The sequence below is a fragment of the Hylobates moloch genome, unplaced genomic scaffold (assembly GCF_009828535.3).
Source record: "Hylobates moloch isolate HMO894 unplaced genomic scaffold, HMol_V3 SCAFFOLD_13, whole genome shotgun sequence".
Lineage (NCBI taxonomy): Eukaryota > Metazoa > Chordata > Mammalia > Primates > Hylobatidae > Hylobates > Hylobates moloch.
The window spans coordinates 29147376-29159447 of record NW_026652288.1 but is presented as its reverse complement, the minus strand read 5'-3'; the positions used below and the strand labels follow the sequence as shown (position 1 = coordinate 29159447).

Here is a 12072-nt window from a genome sequence, read left to right as displayed (position 1 = left end):
TGCCTGTGCTTTTAAAGGAAACAGGCTCAGAGAGATCAAATGGCTTTCCAAATGCGTCCTCTACTAGCACGTCCTTCAGGATTCTCATTCCTCTCAATGTTCTCAGCTATCAGCATGCTTCCTGACACATGGTAGGTGCTCAACAAATGTGGAACGAACGAGTATGCATTGTGCTGGTGACTCAATAACGGAGCTGAAATGAGTACCAAGACTATCTTTTCTACCCGTATTGCTCAAGTTAATACTCAGTATTACTTCCTCTGCACAGTCAAGCATTGGCACTTGGAGCTAAACTGAGGTTCACCAAAGGTGGCCTCCTGCCTGCACTCAATCTGGACAGATTTGCCACCCACTGCTATGCTGGCCTTGTGGATTGAAGGGGCTGCAGCTTCCAGTACCAGTAGAGGATGTCCATTGTCTTAGAGAACAGATTGGAGCCAATCTCCCATTTGGAAGCTAGGACGTATAGAACCAATGACGCTGTTTCGCCACAGCTGACCTGGGATGAACATGGAATGATGGCATGGAGAGACAGAGAGGTCGAGAGCCACCAGTAGCTCCTGGCCATTGCTTTTCCTGACAAGTTCTGTGATGGGGAGAGCATGTGACCTCCCCAAGCGTGTAATCACAAAGCGGAGAAAGCAAGCTATGTCGAGCAAAAGTAAGGTCTGGCTAGCATTCTCTTTCTCCTGACTTTTTAAATAACAGGCTGCAGGGCTAGCATTTCTCCTCCCTGTGGTTATTATCTGTTTCTTTTTGCAAAGAAAGACATTCCATGAAGGGCGCTGGGACTGCAAGGCGGGTCATAAAGGGTGACAAAGCAGAAAGAGTTGCCTGCAGTCTCCTCTGCCTAGGATCCACTCCGCCTGCTTATTCATCCGCACAGGAGTCGCGGGCCCCACTCTTAAATGGCTTCATTCATGATGATTGACTTCGGAGATTTGCCCATGCTGTTTGCAGAATGTTAAGCAGGAAAGGATTTTTCCCTCCTTTGAACTAGCTATGTTAGGAGGCTCCAGTTTCACAAACTCAGGGTGGGGGAGGCTGGAAGGAAAAATCAGTCCTCAGCCAGAATGCATTCCTCAAATGTGAATAACCGCTGAATAAAGATGGTAATGAACTTGGAAGAGGCTCCTCAGCGTGAAACTGATGCCTCAGGGTGCTCAGGTATTTCTCCGACCAATTCTAAGTAGCATTTAAAATCTTCAAATATCTGTAAAAGTTTGTTCTATTTAAGACAGCTTCACTTCTGTCTACTGACTAGCTTTAGTCCCTACATTATAGGAGTTGGAGAAGATCTGAACCTAATTGTTCGTTAAAAATCAAAAGTTGGATTTGTATGATGCATTGGAGCTTGCAGTTGTGGTCCCAATTTTTTTTTTTTTTTTTTTTTGAGACAGGGTCTCACTTTGTCACCCAGGCTGGAGTGCAGTGGCACCATCCCAACTCACAGCAGCCTCAACCTCCCAAGTTCAAGCAATCCTCCTGCCTCAGCCTCCTGAGTAGCTGGGACCACAGGTGGGCCATCATGCCCAGCTAATTTTTGTATTTTTAGTAGAGACAGGGTTTTGCCATGTTGCCCAGGCTGGTCTCAAACTCCTGAGCTCAAGTGATTTGCCTACCTTGGCCTCCCAAAGCGCTAGGTTTACAGGCATGAGCCACCTCACCCAGCTAGCCCCTGCCTTTCTAGAGAAACTGTCAGCATGCATGTTGGTTCAAACTTTCTCCTCTCAAAGTTTGATTCTTGCAGTAGCTTCCCAAGGTGTCTCCATTCTTCACAGTCCTCTCACGCCTAAATATTCTAATGCCAAAATATTTTTCCTGTGGACTATTTTGTTTATATAACTTTCCCGATGATAAACCTTATAAGCTTCTCATTCATTCCCTTATGAAAACCAAACTTCTTCATAGAGCAGTTAAGGTCCTTACAAATGACCATTCTCACTTTGTATCATACTAATCCTCTACCTCCAATCTCCATTCCAGCCAGGCAGGTTCACACCACATTTTTAGCCAATCTTCAGGCCTCCCCAATTCTGTAATCTTTCTATATGCTTCTTCCTCCACCCGAAAGGCCCTCACCTCCCATCTCTGTTTAACACGTTCCAAGTCATGCTGCAAGGTCATGAAGGCTTTACTGATAACTCTTGTTTGGGAACTCCTTGTATTATAAGCACATGGGGAAATAAACATCTTGGCCAGTTGCGGTGGCTCATGCCTGTAATCCCAGCACTTTGGGAGGCGGAGGTGTGTGGTTACTTGAGGTCAGGATTTCGAGACCAGACTGGCCAACATGGTGAAACCCTGTCTCTACTAAAAATACAAAAATTAGCCGGGCATGGTGGCATGCACCTGTAATCCCAGCTACTTGGGAGGCTGAGTCAGGAGAATCACTTGAACCCAGGAGGTGGAGGTTGCAGTGAGCTGAGATTGCACTATTGCACCCCAGCCTGGGTGACAGAGTGAGACCCTGTCTCAAAATAAAATAAAATAAAATAAAATACCTTGTCTTCTGCACAAGAATGTAGGGTTATGGAGAGCATAGACTATGTATTTTTAATATTTCTACCGTACCCTCTCACCTATAAAGCCCACTGCTTTGCATATTATGCACACTTTAAAAATAATTTTTCAATGATGAATGAATATATAAGTGAATGAGTGATCAACAAATAAGTGTATTAATTCTAGATGTACATTTTCTTAGCCTTTATCTCTATTTTCCTATACCACCCAATGCAAAGAAACTCACCTCTTAGTAGCATAATTTAAAAAGAAAGACTATAAAATATCTACTATTCAGCCATAAGAAAAATGAAATCATGTCTTTTGTGGCAAGATGGATGGAACTGGAGGCCATTATCCTAAGTGAAATAACTCAGAAACAGAAAGTCACATACCACATGTTGTCACTTATATGTGGGAGCTAAACAGTGGGTACACACAGATACACAGAGTGGAATAATGGACATTGGAGACCCCAAAATGTGGGAGGGTAAGAGAGGGGTAAGGACTGAAAAATTACGTGGCGGGTACAGTCTTAATAGATATGCATGTAAGAAATCTGCACTGGTACCCCCTACATCTTTAAAAATGTTTTAAAAATAAATATATAGGAGAAAAAGAAAGATTATACATATCCATTATAAAGTCTGTGTTTTCCTCTGGACTCTTTAATTGTAAAAACAAGAGAGTAGAGAGCATAAAGACTTGGACCTCAGGGCTAGGTTTTCTAGTCCCAGGATCCCCAAGGAGTGCTGGGGAGTAGGGATTGGAAAACATCAGGAGTTAGACCAGACAGGACATGTAAGAGGTTGACTGCTTTCTGGTCTGGGTGAATATGTTTTAACTGAAGAGTTAGCCCTCAAAGGTCATGGACTGGGAAATCTAGCTCTTGTTGGTTTTACTCAAATCAAAATGTTAAAGGACTAATCGAATCCAATCAGTAAAAGCAAACTTCTTATGGGCTGTAAGTAAAGCATAAGGGAAGCAAGCCAGGAAGCATGAACTTAAAGGGGTGCTGTGCCCCAGGGTGTGAAGCTTAGAGGCCTCTTATGTCAATTTGCACAAATAGAATTATAACTGTCTTCGCAAAAAAATAACTATGATAATAAACATGTCCTGTAGCATACAATTTACAAGCTCAGCCAGTAGGGTAAATACGTTTGGGTCTAAAGCATGCTGTTGTGCTACAATACAGTACTTGGGACAGTCATATTATACTTAGCAGATGCAAGAATAGAGCACAGCTAGTCCTCTCCTCCTTATGTACGTAAGGCACAAAGGATGGGATAGCCCTGAGGAAGTCTCTCTTCCTGATGTCATATCTGGGTTTTTTATTTCGGTAGGAAATCGTTCACTTGGTGATCACAGGATGTAGGTTAGAAGCTGTTTTATCAGTAAGAATAGGCTTGCCTTGGAATAAACATGTCCTTTCACTCACTAGCCACGTGATCTTGAGCAAGTCATTTTCCTCTCCACCGGTCTCTTTATCTGGTGAACTAAGTGATTAGAACAGAGGATCTCTGGGTCTCCTTTCCACACTAGGGCTTTCTCTTATGGATGAAATTCTGTGGGTCTATGAATCTTTGTTCTTTGTAGCTTCTACAGAACTAATTTTACAATACAAGTTTGGCTCTCAGGATAGTTCAAGAACAAATTTGTTCACATTGAGGAAAAGAAGGAGAAAATGTTTCAAAAGTTGATTAGCAAAGCAAAGAAAGGATACTCACATTTTTTGACCTGCTTGAATGTTTAAAATGCTTCAAATGCTCACGCCTGTAATCCCAGCACTTTGGGAGGCTGAGGCGGGTGGATCACAAGGTCAGGAGATCGAAACCATCCTGGCTAACATGGTGAAATCCCGTTTCTACTAAAACTACAAAAAAATTAGCCAGGCATGGTGGTGGGCACCTGTAGTCCCAGCTACCCAGGAGGCTGAGGCAGGAGAATGGTGTGAACCCGGGAGGCGGAGCTTGCAGTGAGCCAAGATCCCACCACTGCACTCCAGCCTGGGTGACAGAGCAAGATTCCATCTCAAAAAAAAAAAAAAAAAAGGCATCAAACATCTATGAAACAAAAGTTCACTCATTTTTTTTAATGAGCAAATATTTATTGACTACATGCCATATATGAGGCAGGCATTGAGCCAGATGCTGGAGATACAATAAGAAGCTTTTGTCTAATCCCATTTTACAGATGGAAAAGTTGAAGTTCAAAGAGCTTGGTTAAGTAATCAGCACAAGGTCATGTAGCTATTGGTTGGGGAGTCTGGATTTGAACCCATATTCCTCTGACTACTGTAGTACCTCATGTTGCATCCTGCGAAATGAGTCTACAGAGCCAAAAGGAATAGTGTCTGGGGCCCGAGCCTTGAGCTAATATCCTGGGTATTCTTTCTACAAGAGCCACCAAAATGAGATTTTTGTGCTTCCTGACACTATCCCCAAAGTCTGATGGTATCTGAAAATTCTCGCTTTCCTTAATGATTTTTATAGAAACATCTTCTGTTAATCATGCTAAACTCTTAGAGAACTGCCTTTGAAAACCTCAGAACTAGATCCCTGAAGCCTGGCCCTTGGATGCCACATTTGATATTTCTAGAAACAAGAAGGGGACTTCATGATATCTGAAATCATGAATGAGGTACTTGAAGAAATAGCTAAAAGATGGTTCTCCTGCAAATTGGAGTTTCTTTCCCTAATCTTGTTCCCCAAAGCCCCCGGCTTCTTGTTGGATTTGCATACAAGTATTCATAGACCTTGCAGAGTCTAGGAAGACCCAGAGAGGTGACTCTGTGCCCATCCAACCCTCCAGCCACTCCCGACATGCAGCCTTCGGGCTTGTGTCCTTGTATTCACTTAGGGCTCTCCAGAGAAACAGAACCAGTAGGGTATATATAGACATAAGAAAGCATATCTATTATGGAAATTGGCTCACATGATTATAGAGGCTGATAAGTCCCACAGTATGTTGCCTGAAAACTGGAGAAGCAGGAAAGCTGGTGGTTTAATATAGTCAGGGTCTGAAGGCCAGAGATCCAGGGGAGCTGATGGTGACTTCCAGTGCAAGGCTGAAGGCTTGAGAAATACAGCCGGGGTAGGGGTGGGAGTTGCTGCTGGTGTAAGTCTCAGAGCCCAAAAGGCCCGAAAACCAAAAGCTCTGATGTCCAATGGCAAGAAAAGGTGGATGTTTCAGTTCAAGAAGAAAGAAGGAGAATGTGACCTTCCTCCACCTTTTTGTTTTATTCAGGCACTCGACGATTAGGAGATGCCCGCCCACATTGGTAAGAGCAGGCCTTCTTTATTCAGTCTACTGATTCAAATGCTAATCTCTTATGAAACACCCTCATAGACATATCCAGAAATAATATTTATACCCGCTATCTGGGTGTCCCTTAGCCCAGTCATGTTGGCACATAAAATTAATCATCATAGCCTTTAACTGGGTAGTTCTGATTGGGGAGCCTGTGTTTCCCAAACCTAATGGATTGAAGCAGCACTGTATGATCCTAAGGTAACTCCTTGCTCACTGTCTCCATCTTATGCTAGAAGGATAGAAAGAGTTCTTAAGGACAGCATACCAGTCTAGGTGACCAAATAGAGCTTCAGCAGAAGACAGTGGATTAGAGATAAAGAATGTGCTTTGGGGGTACAGTAGAAAAATAATGAGTTTGAATGCCAACCCAGCCTACTAGCTGTGTACCTGGGACTCTAGCATCAGTGTCTTCCTCTACTGAATGAGGATAATAATAATTCTTTTGGAAGATCGTGAAGATAGTTGCTAACACAAAGCAAAAACCTGTTTTGCAATAAAGAGTACCTGCTGTTATTTTTGCTTTATTTATTAATATATTATCCCTCATGAATCATGTAAGATTTCAGACCATGGCATTCTGGATGATCACTTATGTGAGGGAAGAAGAAGCTTAATTGCAAACTAGACCCTATGACTATATTTGATGTGTGTGTATATGTGTGTGGGGTGTCTGCGTATCTGTGCATGTGTGCGCACGCATGTCCTATGTATCCATGCATGCATTTGCATGCTCCTGGGCCTGGAACCACACCTCCATGTGACATTCTCTGGAATGACTAGAAGATTTGATAACCTCCCTTCTTGTGCAGGCTTCCTTAAATATGGCAGTTTGAGGATCCCAATTATAGACTCTTGTCTCAAAACAGCCTGGAAGACATAAAGACAAGTCTCACAAACATTGTCTCATTAGTTCAGTAAAACCTTGCTAATTTATCCTAATTGTGGGGAAGGATCGTTTGCATGCGGGAACTGTCTGAAAGGGACCTGCTTTAATAAATAGACAGGATTACTTGTAATTAGTGGTGCCACTCACACACAAACAATCAATGTGCTCAAGTACTTAAAAATAGTTTGTTCTCGTAAGTGGGTTGCACATTCCCAATGTCATCTTGAAGCCGCTAATGCAAGGAATGGGCTGGGAGCAAGGGGTCTTTTATTTTCTTTCTTATTTCCAAATAACACAACCATCTGACAGATGGCCAGGGGCCTACTACGACCTTCTCGCAGGGAGAGAAGGAACAGTGAAGGCAAAGCAGAGGGTTTTGGCAAGAATCGGGACTCAAAAGACCAAAGTTCTAATCCCAGTTCAGTCTCCAGGCTGTCAGGTTATGTTCAATTTCTGGGTCTGTTTTGCCTGTAAATGAAAGAGTTTAGCTAAGTGGTCTTCTAGTGTTTTTAAGTTACAGTATTTCAGAACTGTAAGAGATCCTAGAGATCATCCAATTTAACTCCTTTTATTAAAATGTGAAGATAGTAAAAGGTTCTTCCAATATAGTCATGTGCCACATAAAATTTTGGTCAACAACAGACCACATATCAACCATTGTCCCATAAGACTATAATAAAACTAAAAACTTCCTATCAATCACCTAGTGCCGTGTAGCCATCCTAACCTCATAATTCAATGCATTGCTCATGTGTATGTGATGATGCTGGTGTAAATAAACCTATTTCACTGCCAGTTGGATAAAAGTATAGCACATACAATTATGTTCAGTACATAATACTTGATAATGATAATAAACAGGCCTGGGCACAATGGCTCACACCTGTAATCCCAGCACTTTGGGAGGTCGAAGTGGGTGGGTCACCTGAGGTCAGGAGTTCGGCAGAGTGGCCAACATGGCGAAACCCCGTCTAGACTAAAATATAAAAATTAGGCCAGGTGCGGTGCCTCAAGCCTATAATCCTAGCACTATAGGAGGCTGAGGCAGGTGGGTCACCTGAGGTCAGGAGTTCGAGACCAGCCTGGCCAACATGGTGAAACCCTGTCTCTACTAAATATACAAAAAATTAGCCGGGCATGGTGGAGGGTGCCTGTAGCCCCGGCTACTTGGGAGGCTGAGGCAGGAGAATTGCTTGAACCTGGGAGGCGGAGGTTGCAGTGAGCCGAGATTGCACCACTGCACTCTAGCCTGGGCGAAAGAGCGAGGCTCTGTCTTAAAAAATAATAATAATAAATAATAAATAAATAAAAATCAGCCAGATGTGGTGGTGTGCACCTGTAGTCCCAGTTACTTGGGAGGCTGAGGAAGGAGAATTAATTGAACCTGGGAGGTGGAGCTTGCAGTGAGTCAAGATCATGCCACTGCACTTCAGCCTGGGCAACAGAGTGAGGCTCCATCTCAAAAAAAAAAAAAAAAACAAAAAAAGATAACAACTATGTATTTACTATACTATTATTATTATTTTAGATTGTGCTCTTTCTACTTATAAAGAAAAGAGTTTACTGTAAAACGTATGCCATGTTACCCCAACAGCAGCCTCATCCATCTTGTGTGTACCATGTCTCTTGACGGTGTCATTTTCTCTTGTGCTTGATTTAGTCTCATGTTGTTTTATTCATCATGGCCCCTAAGCATACAGAATCCACTGCTGATGTTGCCAGTAACAGGCCACATCAAGTGATTGACCTGGAAACAAAATTAAAAGTGATTAAGCACTACGAAGGTAGAGATCAGTGATGGTTATTGCTTGCCCATCAAGCATGTCACATGCCACCATAGCTACGATCTTGAAGAACAAGAACAAAGTGATGGAAGCTATTAAAGGATCTGCTTCATTGAAGGCAAAGAGACAAACAAAAATTCTAGAAGGGTCTATAGCAGTTATGGAGAAACCTCACAACTTGGATTAAAGACCAGATACAGAAGTGCATCCCTCTCAGCAGCATGGCAACCATGGCCAAGGCAAAAAGCTTATTTGCAATGTTGAAAAAACAAGGCTGGACCTGACTGTGATGTTGAATTTACTGCTAGCTCTAGATGGTTTAAATTATTCAAGAATCATTATTCATCACATAATGTGAAAGTGAGTGGTGAGTCTGCATATGCTGATGTGAAGGCAGCTGAAAAAAATTTCAAACTAGATAAGCTGATTGTGGGGAAAAATTACTTGCCAGAGAAAATCTTCAGTATGGTTGAAACCTCCCTATTCTGGAAATGGATGCCTGAAAGGACTTCCATCCATAAGGTGACTAAGTCAATGTCGAGTTTCAAGGTTTTTAAGGACAGATCAACAGTTTTGCTTGGAAGCAATGGTGCAGGCTAGAGCTGGAAACCCTTCGTGATCTGGCACAGTGAAAACCCCAGGGCTTTCAGGCATATCTATAAGCACACAGTGCCAGTGTACTACAGGAGCAATTAGAAGTCATGGATGACCCAGCTCCTCCTCCAAGATGCCCTCCTGAATTGCTGTCTCAGTGAAATGGAGAAGTGCTATTTGGAGAGTAACATACCTTTCAAGATTTTTTCACTATTGATAATGCTCCCACACATCCTCCTTTTATTGGTGATTTTCATCCCAATATCAAAGTGGTGTCTCTCCCTTCAAATAGCACCTTTTTGGTCCAACCAATGGGTCAAAGAGTTATAGCAGCTCTTAAGGCCTACTACCTGGACAGAACATTTGTATCTACTACCTGGACAGGCTATTGCTGAAGCTGAGGAAGACACTGAGATGACACTGTTGCAATTCTGGAAGGATTACAACATCTATGACTGCATCAAGAACCTTGCTTGTGCTTGAGCTGGTGTCACCAAAGAGTGTATGAGTGACATCTAAAAGACACTCAAGAGGCTCATCCATTACTTCAAAGGATTTGCCAAGGATGAGGAGGTTGCACAAATCAACAAGGCTGTAGCTGAGATGGCAAATAAGTTTAACATGGGTGTGGATGAGAATGACATTGAGGAGCTCCTAGAGGTGGTTCCTGAGGAATTGACTAATGAGTTGTTGGAAATGGAACAGGAATGCATAGCTGAAGAAGAGGCAAGAGAAAAGGAAACTACATGAGAAGGAAAAGAAGAACTCCCAAGAAAATTCACAGTGAAGCGTTTAGCAGAAGCTTTTCCAGACCTCAACAAAGTCCTCAAAAAGTTTGAAGACATCTCCCAGCTACTTGGGAGACTGAGGCAGGAGGATCACTTGAGGCTAGGAGTTAGAGGCCAGCCTGAGCAACATAGCAAGACCCCCATCTCTTTTTTTCTTAAAAAAGAAAAAGGTTTGAAAACATGGATTCCGATACCAAAAGGTTTTTTTTTTTTTTTAATAGAGAGGAATGTTCATCGTGCATTATCTGCTTACAAGCAACTGTGTGATGAAGAGAGGAAACAAAGCAAGAAATCCACCCTGGACATATTTCTAAAAAGAGTGACAGCTCCTCTAGAACAGCCTCAGGCGGCGCCCTCAGGAGATATCCAGAAGAAGGCATTGTTATCACAGGAGATGGGAGATGACAGCTCCATTCATGTTACTGCCCCTGAAGACCTTCCAGTGGGACAAGATGTGGAGGTGGAAAACTGTGATACTGATGACTCTGACCATGTGTAGGCCTAGGCTAATGTGCATGTTTGTGTCTTAGTTTTTAACAAAAAAGTTTAAAAAGTAATGAAAAAAATTAAAATTTATAAAAAATAGAAAACAGCATACAGAATAAGGATATAAAGAAGAAAATATTTCTGTACACCTGAACAACGTATTTGTGTTTTAAGCTAAGTGTTACTACAAGAGTCAAAAAGTCAAAAAATTAAAAGTTTATAAAGTGAAGTTACAGTAAGCTAAGGCTAATTTATTATTGAAGAAAAATATTTTTTATTAATTCAGTGTAGCCTAAGTGTCCAATGTTGCTAAAGTCTACAGGAGCGTACAGTGATGTCCTAGGCCTTCACCCTCACTCACCACTCCTCACTGACTCACCAACTTCCACTCCTCCAAGGTTCATTCATGGCAAGTGCCTTACATAGGTGTACCATTTTAAATCTTTTAAGCTATATTTTTACCATACTTTTTCTATGTTTAAATATGTTTAGATACACAAATACCATGTGTTGCCATTGCCTACAGTATTCAGTATAGTAACATGCTGTACATGTTTGCCACCTAGGAGCAATAGGCCACACTATAGCCTAGGTGTGTAGTAGAAAGTTTATTTTGCCAAGGTTGAGGACGTGCCCATGACACAGCCTCAGGAAGTCCTGATGACATATGCCCAAGGTGGTCAGGGCACAGCTCCATTTTATACATTTAGGGAGACATGACACATCAATCATATGCGTAAAAAGTACATAGGTTCAGTCTAGAAAGGCAGGACAACTTGAAGCAAAGGCAGAAGGTGGGCAGGAGCTTCCAGGTCACAATTAGGTGATACACAAAGGGTTATATTCTTTTGAGTTTCTGATCAGCCTTTCCAAAGGAGGCAAATCACATATGCATCTATCTCAGCGAGCAGAGGAGTGACTTTGAATAGAATGGGAGGCAGGGTTGTCCTAAGCAGCTTCCAGCTTGTGCTTTCCTTAGTGATTTGGGGGTCCTCCTTTCACACCATCTAGGTCTGTGTAAGTACACTCTATGAGATTCCCATGATGACAAAATCACCTAAAGATGCAGTTCTTGGATGTATCCTTGTTGTTAAGCAATGCGTGACTGAACCCTCTAAGGGTTCATAAGCTATAAATTATGAAGGTTGAACATATGTTTAATGAGGTATATGATTAAGATAAAGGCTCAAGAAAGAGAGAAACTGGAAGTACTTGACCCAGCTCAAGGTCCAAGCAGAGAAAAGATGAACAGCCAACCGGACACACAGAGTGCAGGCAATCAGAGAAGACAGAAATGGGTAATGGGATAGAGGAACCCTTGAACCCTGAGCTCAGGGAGCAGAATAAGTCTGGGGTTACCAAGGGAGCAAGAAGGCAGGTGGGAAGCCCACTAGGAATCAAGGACACAGATAAGAGTCTTAGCAAAGAAAAGCAAAACTCAGCAAAAATATTGCACCACAGTCCCAGGTCATTGAGGAAGAAGATGAGGCTTGACAGGAGCCACTGGCTCAGCCAGTGGTGATCATTATAAGGCTGGAGGTCCAATGGCAACTTCTCTGATTAAAGGAGATTAAGAAAGCTCTGGGCTTGTGAATTGTGTCCTCTCCTCTGGAGGAAAGAATAATGGATAGAGGGATGGGCTGATGGATTGAAGGGGGCTCCCTGTAATGGTTGGCATCTGGTGGAAATGGTTCCGAGTGGCAGGAAACAGCGCCAA

At 42.5% G+C, this 12072-nt stretch overlaps 1 protein-coding gene across 1 annotated transcript in view; it reads left to right on the top strand.

Annotated features, from left to right (window-relative positions):
* The window catches only part of ALK (ALK receptor tyrosine kinase), a 738718-nt gene that overhangs the window by 508019 nt on the left and 218627 nt on the right, over nucleotides 1-12072 (top strand). The gene's annotated exons all lie outside the window — the stretch shown is intronic.